This window comes from Arachis hypogaea, chromosome 7 (genome assembly GCF_003086295.3).
Source record: "Arachis hypogaea cultivar Tifrunner chromosome 7, arahy.Tifrunner.gnm2.J5K5, whole genome shotgun sequence".
In the NCBI taxonomy this organism is placed as follows: domain Eukaryota; kingdom Viridiplantae; phylum Streptophyta; class Magnoliopsida; order Fabales; family Fabaceae; genus Arachis; species Arachis hypogaea.
In genome coordinates, this window is record NC_092042.1 from 20,744,318 (window position 1) to 20,758,769 (window position 14,452).

Sequence of the window (14,452 nt, forward strand, 5' to 3'; positions counted from 1 at the left end):
GTAGAAAAAGAAAGGGGAGAAGAATGTAGAAGAGGGGATTCGGATATTTAGATGGAGAGAGGTGAAGAGAAGTGTTAGTAATTAAATAATTAAATAGAACAAGAAAAGAGAGGGAGAATGTCGAAAATAATTTTAAAAAAGGGGTTAGTAATTTTCGAAAATTAAAGATAAAATATAATTAAAATTAAAATTTAGAACAAAAAGAATTTTTGAAAAAGAAGTGAGATATTTTCGAAAATTAGAGAGGGAAAAGTAGTTAGGTGGTTTTGAAAAAGATGAGAAACAAACAAAAAGTCAAAGAGTTAGTTGAAAAAGAAATTAAAATCAAATTTTAAAAAGGTAAGAAGATAAGAAGTTATATAAGATATTTTGAAATCAAATTTTGAAAAAGATAAAATTTTTGAAAAAGATAAGATAAAAGATAAAAATATTTAATTCAAAAATTTTAAAATTACTTACTTCACTAACAAGAAACTACAAGATAAGATTCTAGAACTTAAAGATTGAACCTTTCTTAACAAGAAAGTAACAAACTTCAAATTTTTGAATCAATCACATTAATTGTTAGCTAATTTTTGAAAATATGATATAAAGATAAGAAAAAGATTTTGAAAATATTTTGAAATTTTGAAATTTTCGAGAAATAGAAAAAAATGAAAAAGATATAATTTTTTAAAAAGATTTTGAAAAGATAAGATTTTTAAAATTGAAATTTTGACTTGACTTGTAAGAAACAACTAATTTTTTAAAATTTTTGACCAAGTCAACCCAAAATTTCGAAAATTTGGAGGGAAATAAGGAAAAGATATTTTTTTGATTTTTGAATTTTTAAAGAAAAACACAAAAATGATCCAAAACATGAAAATTTTGGATCAAAACACAAGATGCATGCAAGAACACTATGAATGTCAGATGAACACCAAGAACACTTTGAAGATCATGATGAACATCAAGAACATATTTTTGAAAAATTTTTGATGCAAAGAAAACATGCAAGACACCAAACTTAGAAATCTTTAATGCATGGACTCTAATAAACGAAAAATGCACATGAAAAACAACAAACAACACAAAACAAGAAAATATCAAGATCAAACAAGAAGACTTGTCAAGAACATCTTGAAGATCATGAAGAACACTATGAATGCATGAGATTTTCGAAAAAATGCAAGAAAAATTTTTAAAGCATGCAATTGACACCAAACTTAAAAATTGACTCAAGACTCAAACAAGAAACACAAAATATTTTTGGTTTTATGATTTTATTAATTTTTTTTGGACTTTTATTAAGTTTTTTTTTTCGAAAAAAGGTTTGGAAAAACGAAAAATAAAAGAAAAATTTTGAAAAAGTTTTTGAAAGAAAAATTACCTAATCTGAGCAACAAGATGAACCGTCAGTTGTCCATACTCGAACAATCCCCAGCAACGGCGCCAAAAACTTGGTGGACGAAATTGTGATCCTCAAAGTTGGTCTCTTTGTATTTGTATGAAATCAAAAATACCCCAAAGAGATCATGGTGTGATGAATTGGGATCTTAATAATCCCTGGTGTGATCATAACTTCGTTCAACTTAACCAGCAAGTGTACTGGGTCATCCAAGTAATACCTTACGTGAGTAAGGGTCGATCCCACAGAGATTGTTGGTATGAAGCAAGCTATGGTCACCTTGTAGATCTCAGTTAGGCAGATTAAATTGGTTTATGATGAGTTCGAAAATTAATAATAAATAGAAAATAAAAGGGATAGAAATACTTATGTAAATCAATAGTGGAAATTTCAGATAGGCGTATGGAGATGCTGTGCTCCTCTTGAATCTCTACTTTCTTATTACATTCATCCAATCCTTCTTACTCCTTTCCATGGCAAGCTGTATGTAGGGCATCACTGTTGTCAATGGCTACATCTCATCCTCTCAGTGAAAATGATCCTATGCTCTGTCACAGCACGGCTAATCATCTGTCGGTTCTCAATCAGGTTGGAATAGAATCCCTTGATTCTTTTGCGTTTGTCATCACGCCCAGCCTTCAGGAGTTTGAAGCTCGTCACAGTCATTCACTCCCAGAATCCTACTCGGAATACCATAGACAAGGTTTAGACTTTCCGGATCCTCATGAATGCCGCCATCAATCTAGCTTATACCACGAAGATTCTATTGGGGAATCTAAGAGATATGCGCCCGGCCTAGAGTAGAACGGAAGTGGTTGTCAATCACGCGCGTTCATAGGTGAGAATGATGATGAGTGTCACGGATCATCACATTCATCAAGTTGAAGTGCAACGTATATCTTGGAATAAGAATAAAAGAGAATTGAATAGAAAGTAATAGTAATTGTATTGAAACTTGAGGTACAGCAGAGCTCCACACCCTTAATCTATGGTGTGCAGAAACTCCACCGTTGAAAATACATAAGTAAAAGGTTCAGGCATGACCGAATGGCCAGCCCCCTGAATGATCAAGAGACCGAATGATCAAAGACTACAAAGTCAAAAGATTAAACTGTCAAAAGATTTCTAATACAATAGTAACTTATCCTATTTATACTAGACTAGCTACTAGGGTTTACATGAGTAAGTAATTGATGTATAAATCCACTTCCGGGGCCCACTTGGTGTATGCTTGGGCTGAGCTTGATCTATCCACGAGCTGAGGCTTTTCTTGGAGTTGAACACCAAGTTATAACGTGTTTTGGGCGTTCAACTCCGGATCATGACGTGTTTCTGGCGTTTAACTCCAGACAGCAGCATGTACTTGGCGTTCAATGCCAAGTTACGTCGTCAATTTCCGAATAAAGTATGGACTATTATATATTGCTGGAAAGCTCTAGATGTCTACTTTCCAACGCCATTGAGAGCGCGCCATTTGGAGTTTTGTAGCTCCAGAAAATCCATTTCGAGTGCAGGGAGGTCAGATTCCAACAGCATCAGCAGTCCTTTTGTCAGCCTTTTTCAGATTTTTGCTCAAGTCCCTCAATTTCAGCCAGAAATTACCTGAAACCACATAAAAACACACAAACTCATAGTAAAGTCCAGAAATGTGAATTTAATATAAAAACTAATGAAAACATCCCTAAAAGTAGCTTGAACTTACTAAAAACTACCTAAAAACAATGCCAAAAAGCGTATAAATTATCCGCTCATCACTGACTCAGACACGGCAGGAGATATTGACTCTAGAAGGTCCATTTCAGGCTTCTTGATCAAATTTGCGGGTGGAGCTGTGTCTTGGCAATCTAGATTGCAAAAATGTGTTGCTTTATCTACTACCGAGGCCGAGTTTATTGCCATTACCGAAGCGTGCAATGAGATACTTTGGATGAAAAAATTCTTGAAGGAACTCGGGTTTACTCAAGAGAGGTATGTGTTATTGTATGATAGTCAAAGTGCTATACATCTTGGTAAAAATCTGCTTTTCATTCTCGATCCAAACATATTGATGTGAGGTATCATTGGATACGTGATGTTTTGGATGCCGAGTTATTGGAACTTGAAAGGTTTATACTAATGAGAATTGTTCTGATATGATGACCAATGTATTACCAAGATTGAAGTTTGAAGTTTGTTGCTTAATTGCCGGATTGGCGGTTACCTCAAAATAGTTGTGAGGGGGAAATTTGTTGGGTTTTTGGGATCCCTTCCTATGTGGAGAAAAAGCCCAAATATTAGTATCCAAACCCATGAATAGTTGAAGTGGTTGAGGTGAGTTAGGGTTGAGAAAGAGAGGTCATTTTTGAAAAGGAAAACACCAATTACTAGAGAGAAAAGAAGAGAAAAAGTTATTTTTCCACATACACAAAGCTGTTTCTGTAAATTGGTTGTTGTAGATTCGTTAACCGTTGGAGCGAGTTTAAATTTGGACAGTGTGTTTTACACATTTGGTTCCTTGATTTCACCGTTCGGATCTTTAATTCAATGTCTGCAGCGGGAGATATTGGCCATGCACAGTAGCTCTATTTTTGTGGTATTTTCATCTTCTTGTTCTTGTTTTGAAAGCTTTGAAGTTTGGGTTGTTTGGCTTGTTGTATGCACATTTTGTGCAGTAATTTGTGACTCTCTTGTACCCTATTTTTCATCATAGTGAAGCTATTTCCTGGTATTGGTGACTCGTGATTTTTACTTCTCTCATTGAGGAGGTTTTCCACGTTAAAAATCTTGGTGTGTTAGCTTGTTTCTAATTTCTGGTTTATGTGATTTTTCTGCTGCTATTGGGTATTATTGTGCTGGTGTTAATACTTGTTGTGAGTGTATATTGTTGCTCTTCTAATTCTTGCAAGTAGGGAATTGTGTGTTTTATTCCTATTAATTGTTTGTTTCTTGGCGACACTCTCATTTCTTAGCGAGCTAAGAAGCAAACGTTCATTGCTCGATCAAGCACAGAAGCTGAATACCACACTCTAGCTTACACCACTGCTGAGGTTGGCTCGATTTATTGGCTTCTTGCAAATTTGGGTGCTCTTCAGTCATCCTTAACCGATATTTTTTGTGACAATCGCAGTACTATTCAGATTACACACAGTGATGTGTTTCATGAATGCACCAAACACATTGAGATTGGTTGTCATTTTATTCGGCATCGTCTTCTTATTGATAATGTTCACCTCATCACTGTTGGGACTCTGGATCAGACTACTGATATCTTCACAAAGGCTCATCATCCTACTCGTTTCCGGACTTTACTTTCCAAACTCAAGATTGTATCTTTAACTCGCACTTGAGTTTGAAGGGGGATGTTAACGAATGATTAAAATAAATTTAGATCAATTAGTATTATTTATATTATATAGAATATCTGTATATTAATTGTAGAATTGTATGTTTTTATTACTTTGATTTTTCTAACACCTATATAAACTCCTATGTATTGTACCTTTTACACACACTGAATAATACACTCTTCATATTGATAATGATGAGGAGCAAGAACTTAATCTTTCATAGTCAATATTGGTATCTTTCATCCTACTCGTTTCTGGACTTTACTTTCCAAACTCAAGATGGTATCTTTAGCTCCCCCTTGAGTTTGAAGGGGGATGTTAACGAATGATTAAAATCAATTTAGATCATTTAGTATTATTTATATTTATATAGAATATCTGTATATTAATTGTAGAATTGTATATTTTTATTACTTTGATTCTTCTAACACTTATATATACTCCTATGTTTTATACCTTTTACATACAAAATATAAAGATTATTTACAACCTAATTAAGGAAAGAAAATAACAGGTAATAAAAGCTATTCAAAACAAATCTGCACCAAATCTGTCCTAATATAAACAAATATGTACTAATTATAGAATAATTACAATACTCCCCCTCAAGCTGGTGAATGTATATCTATCATTCCCAGCTTGCAAGTAAGGTCTTTTAAGTGCTCTGTGCGAAGTCCCTTAGTGAACATATCTGACAATTAGAGTCTTGAAGGGATGTACTTGGTGGCTATAAGACCATTGTCCAATTTTTCCTTAATGAAATGTCGGTCTATTTCTACATACTTCGTTCGGTCATGTTGAACTGGATTGTGTGCAATACTAATGGCAGACTTATTATCACAAACCAGTTCCATAGGAGCTTCATACTTTACTTTGAGGTCATCAAGTATGATCTTCATCCATAATAATTCGCAAATCCCTTGGGTCAAGGCTCTAAATTCCTCCTCTGCACTTGATCTTGCAACTACATTTTGCTTCTTGCTCCTCCTATCACCAAGTTTCCACCTAAGAACATGCAATATTGGTGGGCGAAATCGTGATTCATTCTTTTTACTTCAACAATCCAAGGTAATGGCTCCAAAGACTTGGTGCACAGAACCATGGTCCAAAATTAACTTCACAGTCTCGCTCAACTAACCAGCAAGTGCACTGGGTCGTCCAAGTAATACCTTACGTGAGTAAGGGTCGATCCCACGGAGATTGTTGGTATGAAGCAAGCTATGGTCATCTTGTAAATCCCAGTCAGGAGGATAAAATTATGGAATTTAGAAAATCAAATATGATTAATAAAAATAAACAGAAAATAAAATGGATAGAGATACTTATGTAAATCAATAGTGGAAATTTCAGATAGGCGTATGGAGATGTTGTGCTCCTCTTGAATCTCTACTTTCTTATTACATTCATCCAATCCTTCTTACTCCTTTCCATGGCAAGCTGTATGTAGGGCATCACCGTTGTCAATGGCTACATCCCATCCTCTCAGTGAAAACGTTCCTATGCTCTGTCACAGCACGGCTAATCATCTGTCGATTCTCAATCAGGTTGGAATAGAATCCATTGATTCTTTTGCGTTTGTCATCACGCCCAGCCTTTAGGAGTTTGAAGCTCGTCACAGTCATTCAATCCCAGAATCCTACTCGGAATACCACAGACAAGGTTTAGACTTTCCAGATTCTCATGAATGCCGCCATCAATTCTAGCTTATACCACGAAGATTCTGTTGGGGAATCTAAGAGATATGCGTCCGGCCTAAGGTAGAACGGAAGTGGTTGTCAGTCACGCGCGTTCATAGGTGAGAATGATGATGAGTGTCACAGATCATCACATTCATCAAGGTGAAGTGCAACATATATCTTGGATTAAGAATAAAATTGATTTGGATAGAAAATAATAGTAATTGCATTGAAACTTGAGGTACAGCAGAGCTCCACACCCTTAATCTATGGTGTGTAGAAACTCCACCGTTGAAAATACATAAGTGAGAGAGGTTCAGGCATGGCCGAATGGCCAGCCCCCAAAACGTGGTCACTGGATCAAAATACAATCCAGGGATCAAAACCAAGATGATAATATGATAGTAAAGAGTTCTATTTATAATAAACTAGCTACTAGGGTTTACAGAAGTAAATAATTGATGTATAAATCCACTTCCGGGGCCCACTTGGTGTATGTTTGGGCTGAGCTTGATCTATCCACGAGCTAAGGCTTTTCTTGGAGTTGAACTCCAAGTTATAACGTGTTTTGGGCGTTCAACTCCGGATCATGACGTGTTTCTGGCGTTTAACTCCAGACAGCAGCATGTACTTGGCGTTCAACGCCAAGTTACGTCGTCAATTTCCGAATAAAGTATAGACTATTATATATTGCGGGAAAGCTCTGGATGTCTACTTTCCAACGCCGTTGAGAGCGCGCCATTTGGAGTTCTGTAGCTCCAGAAAATCCATTTTGAGTGCAGGGAGGTCAGATTCCAACAGCATCAGCAGTCCTTTTGTTAGCCCTTTTCAGAGTTTTGCTCAAGTCCCTCAATTTCAGCCAGAAATTACCTGAAATCACAGAAAAACACACAAACTCATAGTAAAGTCCAGAAATGTGAATTTAACATAAAAACTAATGAAAACATCCCTAAAAGTAGATTGAATTTACTAAAAACTACCTAAAAACAATGCCAAAAAGCGTATAAATTATCCGCTCATCACAACACCAAACTTAAATTGTTGCTTGTCCCCAAGCAACTGAAAATCAAATAGGATAAAAAGAAGAGAATATACTATAAATTCCAGAATATCAATGAATATTAATTATAATTAGATGAGCGGGACTTGTAGCTTTTTGCTTCTGAACAGTTTTGGCATCTCACTTTTTCCTTTGAAGTTCAGAGTGATTGGCGTCTCTGGGAATTCAGAGTTCAGATAGTGTTATTGACTTTCCTAGTTAAGCATGTTGATTCTTGAACACAGCTACTTATGAGTCTTGGCCGTGGCCCTAAGCATTTTGTTTTCCAGTATTACCACTGGATACATAAATGCCACAGACACATAATTGGGTGAACCTTTTCAGATTGTGACTCAGCTTTGCTAGAGTCCCCAGTTAGTGGTGTCCAGAGCTCTTAAGCACACTCTTTTGCTTTGGATCCTTTTTACCCTTGCCTTTTGGTTTTAAGGGCTATTGGCTTTTTCTGCTTGCTTTTTCTCCTTTTTTTTTCAAAATATTTTTTTTGTCAATTAATTTTTTTAATTTTTTTTTGCCATTCACTGCTTTTTCTTGCTTCAAGAATCAAATTCATGATTTTTCAGATTGTCAATAACATTTCTCCTTGTTCATCATTCTTTTAAGAGCCAACAATTTTAACATTCATAAACAACAAGATCAAAAATATGCACTATTTAAGCATTCATTCAGAAAGCAAGAAGTATTGTCACCACATCAATATAATTAAACTAAATTCAAGGATAAATTTGAAATTCATGTACTTCTTGTTCTTTTTGAATTAAAAACATTTTTCATTTAAGAGAGGTGAAGGATTCATGGAATTATTCATAATCTTTAAGGCATAGTTACTACATACTAATGATCATGAAGTAGAGACACAAAATATAGATAAACATGAAGGATAAAAACCGAAAAAAACAGAGAAAATAAGAACAAGGAATGAGTCCACCTGAGTGAGGGTGGCGCCTTCTTGAAGATCCAATGGTGCTTTTTGAGCTTCTTTATGTCTTTTCCTTGCTTCTGTTGCATGATCCCTAGTGATTTTGGTGTTTTTATCCTTATTTGCTCCCAATAGTTGTGTGGAGGATAATTTATCCCCTGAGGTATCTCAGGGATCTCTTGATTTGCAGTCAAATATTCTACCACTGAGCTATAAACCCTTTAGATGAGTCTTTCCATCTCCCATGACTCGGAGGTGGAAGCTTTTTGTCTTTCCTTTTTCTCTTTTTTTTTTCTTTTTTTTTTTGAGGTTTCTCTGAATTGTTGATTTTTAGTTTCTCTTGACTTCTTCTTCAGAGTCCTTTCAGGTTCATGATCTGTTTTAATAAGAATGTTCTTGTCCTTGCTCCTGCTCATATAGAGAAGAAGAGAACAAGAAAAGAAAGAGGAATCCTCTATGTCACAGTAAAGAGGTTCCTTATTGTTAGTAGAAGAAGAAAGGAATAAAAGTGGAGAATCCAATCACAATGGTGAGGATAGAGGCAGTGATTGGAGATGAAGAGAGGTGAAGAGAAGTGTTAGTAAATAAATAAAATAAATAGAAAGAGATGAGGGGGAGAGAAATTCGAAAATAATTTTGAAAAATGGGTTTAGTGATTTTCGAAAATTAAAACTAAAATTTGAAACAATTAATTAATTAAAAAGAATTTTTGAAAAAGAGGGAGGTATTTTCGAAAATTAGAGAGGAAAAAGTAGTTAGGTGGTTTTGAAAAAGATAAGAAACAAACAAAAAGTTAATTAGTTAGTTGAAAAAAGATATTAAAATCAATTTTGAAAAGATAAGAAGATAAGAAGTTAGAAAAGATATTTTAAAATTTTTTTGAAAAAGATAAAATTTTGAAAAAAATATGATATAAAAGATATGATTTAAAAAGATATGGTTTTGAAAAGATAAGATTGAAATTAGTTTTGAAAAAGATTTGAATTTTAAAATCACAATTAATGACTTGACTCACAATAAATCACAAGATATGATTCTAGAACTTAAAATTTGAATCTTTCTTAACAAGAAAGTAACAAACTTGAAATTTTTGAATCAAAACATTAATTTTTGATGCAATTTTCGAAAATATGATGTAAAGATAAGAAAAAGATTTTGAAAATATTTTGAAAAAGATTTTTGAAATTTTCGAAAATGATGAAAAAATGGAAAAGATATGATTTTTGAAAAAGATTTTAAAAAGATAAGATTTAAAAAGATAAGATATTTTTTTTATTTTTGAATTTTTTTTTTTGATGAGAGAGAAAAACACTAAAAATACTCAATGCATGAAAATTTTGGATCAAAACACATGATGCATGCAAGAACACTATGAATGTCAAGATGAACACCAAGAACACTTTGAAGATCATGATGAACATCAAGAACATATTTTTGAAAAATTTTCAAGAAAAGAAAGCATGCAAGACACCAAACTTAGAAATTTTTTTATGTTTAGACTCTATGAATGCAAGAATGCATATGAAAAACACCATACAACATAAAACAAGAAAATATGAAGATCAAACAAGAAAGTTCATCAAGAACAACTTGAAGATCATGATGAACACTATGAATGCATGAATTTTTTCGAAAATTTTATGCAAGAAAAAGATGAACATGCAATTGACACCAAACTTATGACTTGACACAAGACTCAAACAAGAAACACAAAATATTTTTTATTTTTATGATTTTCTAATTTTTTTTTGTATTTTATTTGATTTTTTTCGTAAAATATATAGGAAAAATAAAATAAGAAATTCAAAAAAATTTTTAATATGAATTCCAGGAATCTTCGCAATGTTAGTTTAAAGCTCCAGTCCAGGAATTAGACATGGCTTAATAGCCAGCCAAGCTTTTGTGAAAGCCCCGGTCCAAAACACTAGACATGGCCAATGGCCAGCCAAGCTTTAGCATACAGCTAAGAATCAAATTAGCTTGCCTCTATGAAAATGGTTTTGAAGCCTCAGTCCAAAAGAATTTAGACATGGCTTTACAGCCAGCCAGGCTTCAACATGCTTCATGAAACTCTAGAATGCATATTAAAAAAATTTTTGAATAATTTTCGAAAATAGGGAGAAGATTTTGAAAAGATTTTCGAATTTTTTTTTAATAAAATAAAAATTACCTAATCTGAGCAACAAGATGAACCGTCAGTTGTCCATACTCGAACAATCCCCGGCAACGGCGCCAAAAACTTGGTGGGCGAAATCGTGATTCATTCTTTTCACTTCAACAATCCAAGGTAATGGCTCCAAAGACTTGGTGCACAGAACCATGGTCCAAAATTAACTTCACAGTCTCGCTCAACTAACCAGCAAGTGCACTGGGTCGTCCAAGTAATACCTTACGTGAGTAAGGGTCGATCCCACGGAGATTGTTGGTATGAAGCAAGCTATGGTCATCTTGTAAATCCCAGTCAGGAGGATAAAATTATGGAATTTAGAAAATCAAATATGATTAATAAAAATAAACAGAAAATAAAATGGATAGAGATACTTATGTAAATCAATAGTGGAAATTTCAGATAGGCGTATGGAGATGTTGTGCTCCTCTTGAATCTCTACTTTCTTATTACATTCATCCAATCCTTCTTACTCCTTTCCATGGCAAGCTGTATGTAGGGCATCACCGTTGTCAATGGCTACATCCCATCCTCTCAGTGAAAACGTTCCTATGCTCTGTCACAGCACAGCTAATCATCTGTCGGTTCTCAATCAGGTTAGAATAGAATCCCTTGATTCTTTTGCGTTTGTCATCACGCCCAGCCTTCAGGAGTTTGAAACTCGTCACAGTCATTCAATCCCAGAATCCTACTCGGAATACCACAGACAAGGTTTAGACTTTCCGGATTCTCATGAATGCTGCCATCAATTCTAGCTTATACCACGAAGATTCTGTTGGAGAATCTAAGAGATATGCGTCCGGCCTAAGGTAGAACGGAAGTGGTTGTCAGTCACGCGCGTTCATAGGTGAGAATGATGATGAGTGTCACGGATCATCACATTCATCAAGGTGAAGTGCAACATATATCTTGGATTAAGAATAAAATTGATTTGGATAGAAAATAATAGTAATTGCATTGAAACTTGAGGTACAGCAGAGCTCCACACCCTTAATCTATGGTGTGTAGAAACTCCACCGTTGAAAATACATAAGTGAGAGAGGTTCAGGCATGGCCGAATGGCCAGGGATCAAAACCAAGATGATAATATGATAGTAAAGAGTTCTATTTATAATAAACTAGCTACTAGGGTTTACAGAAGTAAATAATTGATGCATAAATCCACTTCCGGGGCCCACTTGGTGTATGTTTGGGCTGAGCTTGATCTATCCACGAGCTAAGGCTTTTCTTGGAGTTGAACTCCAAGTTATAACGTGTTTTGGGCGTTCAACTCCGGATCATGACGTGTTTCTGGCGTTTAACTCCAGACAGCAGCATGTACTTGGCGTTCAACGCCAAGTTACGTCGTCAATTTCCGAATAAAGTATAGACTATTATATATTGCGGGAAAGCTCTGGATGTCTACTTTCCAACGCCGTTGAGAGCGCGCCATTTGGAGTTCTGTAGCTCTAGAAAATCCATTTTGAGTGCAGGGAGGTCAGATTCCAACAGCATCAGCAGTCCTTTTGTCAGCCCTTTTCAGAGTTTTGCTCAAGTCCCTCAATTTCAGCCAGAAATTACCTGAAATCACAGAAAAATACACAAACTCATAGTAAAGTCCAGAAATGGGAATTTAACATAAAAACTAATGAAAACATCCCTAAAAGTAGCTTGAATTTACTAAAAACTACCTAAAAACAATGCCAAAAAGCGTATAAATTATCCGCTCATCAAATATCCTGAGGTGGATCTCCTATCAATAATTGATCCTGCATAGTCAGCATCAATATAAATTTTCATGGATAAAATCCCTTTCTTTTTGAATAGCAATCCTTTCCCTAGTGAGGCTTTTAAGTACTGAATAATCCTATTTACAGCCTGCAAATGTCTCTCTCTTGGATCATGCATGAATTGACTAACCACACTAACTGCATAGGCAATGTCAGGTGATGAGCAGATAATTTATACGCTTTTTGGCATTGTTTTTAGATAGTTTTTAGTATAATCTAGCTACTTTTAGGGATGTTTTCATTAGTTTTTATGCTAAATTCACATTTCTGGACTTTACTATGAGTTTGTGTGTTTTTCTGTGATTTTAAGTAATTTCTTGCTGAAATTGAGGGACCTGAGCAAAACTCTGATAGAAGGCTGACAAAGGACTGCTGATGCTGTTAGATTCTGACCTCCCTGCACTCGAAATGGATTTTCTAAAGCTACAGAACTCCAAATGGCGCGCTCTCAACGGTGTTGGAAGGTAGACATCCAGAGCTTTCTAGCAATATATAATAGTCCATACTTTATTCGTGATTACACGATGTAAACTGGCGCTCAACGCCAGTTCCATGCTGCATTCTAGAGTCAAACGCCAGAAACATGTCACGAACCAGAGTTGAACGCCAAAAACAGGTTACAACTTGGCGTTCAACTCCAAAAGAAGCCTCTGCACGTGTAAAGCTCGAGCTCAGCCCAAGCACACACCAAGTAGGCCCTGGAAGTGGATTTCTGCATCAATTACTTACTTCTGTAAACCCTAGTAGCTAGTCTAGTATAAATAGGACATTTTATTATTGTATTAGACATCCTGGATCCGGGATTGTATTTTTGATCCTGTGATCACGTTTTGGGGGCTGGCCATTCGGCCATGCCTGAACCTTCATCACTTATGTATTTTCAACGGTGGAGTTTCTACACACCATAGATTAAGGGTGTGGAGCTCTGCTGTACCTCGAGTTTTAATGCAATTACTACTATCTTTTATTCAAATTCAATCTTATTCCTGTTCTAAGATACTACTCATACTTAAACCTGATGGATGTGATGATCCGTGACACTCATCATCATCCATCCCTATGAACGCGTGCCTGACAACCACTTCCGTTCTACAAGCGAAAGCTAGAGTGTGTACCTCTTGGATTCCTGATGCACGACGCATGGTTGCCCTCGCCTGACAACCGAGCCTTCCATTCCATGAGATCAGAGTCTTCGTGATATAAGCTAGAATTGATGGCGGCATTCATGAGAATCCGAAAAGTCTAAACCTTGTCTGTTGTATTCCGAGTAGGATTCCGGGATTGAATGACTGTGACGAGCTTCAAACTCGCGATTGTTGGGCGTGATGACAAACGCAAAAGAATCAAGGGATTCTATTCCAACATGATCGAGAACCGACGGATGATTAGCTGTGCCGGGATAGAGCATTTGGACCTTTTTCACTGAGAGGATGGGATGTAGCCATTGACAACGGTGATGCCCTACATACAGCTTGCCATGGAAAGGAGTAAGAAGGATTAGATGAAGGCAGTAGGAAAGCAGAGATTCAGAAGGAGCACAGCATCTTCATACGCCTATCTAAAATTCCCGTCGGTGATCTACATAAGTATTTTTATCTTTATTTTCTGTTTATTTATTATTATTATTCGAAAACTCTATAACCATTTATTATCCGCCTGACTGAGATTTACAAGATGACCATAGCTTGCTTCATACCAACAATCTCCGTGGGATCGACCCTTACTCACGTAAGGTTTATTACTTGGACGACCCAGTGCACTTGCTGGTTAGTTGAGCGAAGTTGTGAAATTATGTTTAGACCATGGTATTGAGCACCAAGTTTTTGGGGCCATTACCGGGGAATCAATTTCGAACAACAATTTAAGTATGAATCACAATTTCGTCCACCATTAGGCCTGGTGTGTGATAAGTAGATGAGTTTTCCCACAAGCCTCTGGTACTGTGTCTTCTCCACATTTGGGCTTTTTTCATCATTTCCAATTCTATGATTTTGCTATATGGGCACTCCAGTGATCTTACAATCCAACTTACCAATCTCTTTGAGGAGATCTAGGATATATTTTTTTTGGGAAATAAAGATGCCTTGTCTAGAGTAAACAACCTCTATCCCAAGGAAGTACTTTAGCTTGCCAAAATTCTTCATCTCAAAA